Raw genomic sequence first — 1,089 nt, forward strand, 5'->3', positions numbered from 1 at the left:
AAATTAAATTGAATTAAATTTTTTAATGGACAAGGTTTAAGAGGATCTTCAAGAGTCTCTCTTGACATACAGTATTATGTCACCTGAGGCCAGGATGTTACGATACCTATTGACATGATGGATGGGGTCTAAGTTTGTGCTGGAGCAAATGTCGTCAGTGTTCAGCAGGTGCTCCAATGGCAGATCATGATGGTACTAATTGGAGGGACCAATGGGAGCACTTGGGTTATCAGCTACAGGATGTTGTCCACATCCTACTGAAGTGTGGCCAATGCAGAATGTGCAAATAAAGACGCATTATAAATCATCTGACAAAACCCTGTAGCACTGGGTTGTCATTTAAAGACTGAACACTCATCAGGAATAACCACAGTAATTAACACATTTCATGAGCACTTTCCATTCATAGTTAATATACACAGGAATTTATATGAAACTTTTGACTCAAATTTTATTTAACTACATTAAATGAAAATGGTTCCATTAAGTTCTTCACGATGGAAAGTGAAAACTTCTGAAAAGCACTCTGAATGCAGATTCATATTTATACAGCCATTGTGAAGTGATAATCCATGGTGAATGGAGAGAAGTGCCTGCCTAAACTGGTTTATCCTTTAGACCCTCCCCAGTGACTCCCTGTGGCTTTGACAAAACATTTGATTGAAATTAATAATAATAAAACATACTTTTAATTTATAATTGTTGTTGGCGTAAAGTGATTTTTACATTCTTACAAATGTGTAGCCAAAAAGCCAAAATGTAATGAACTTCAACGTCAACTAAAATGTGCGTCCTACTTACATGTACATCCTGACCTGGCACCTTCTCCTCTACATTTCGCTTAACCTTAAGAGCGTTGGCTGCTAGTCTTGAGTCTCCCTAGCTAGGCTAGCTCTGGATTCCAAATCCAAAAAAGAACTGAGAGGAAAATAGAAAATGTAATAGTGTGTGGACAGATTTGTTCACCACCAACACAGTAAGCTTACCAGTATTAATCCATGGCTGAAAATGAGCATCGTAAGGCTTAAATATGTTTTGCTTCTACAGACAGATTTTTTTGGCTCTTTTGACCCTAACCCTAACCCTCTT

Source organism: Morone saxatilis, unplaced genomic scaffold (genome assembly GCF_004916995.1).
Source record: "Morone saxatilis isolate NCDOM2014 unplaced genomic scaffold, NCSU_SB_2.0 Contig16, whole genome shotgun sequence".
Classification (NCBI taxonomy): domain Eukaryota; kingdom Metazoa; phylum Chordata; class Actinopteri; family Moronidae; genus Morone; species Morone saxatilis.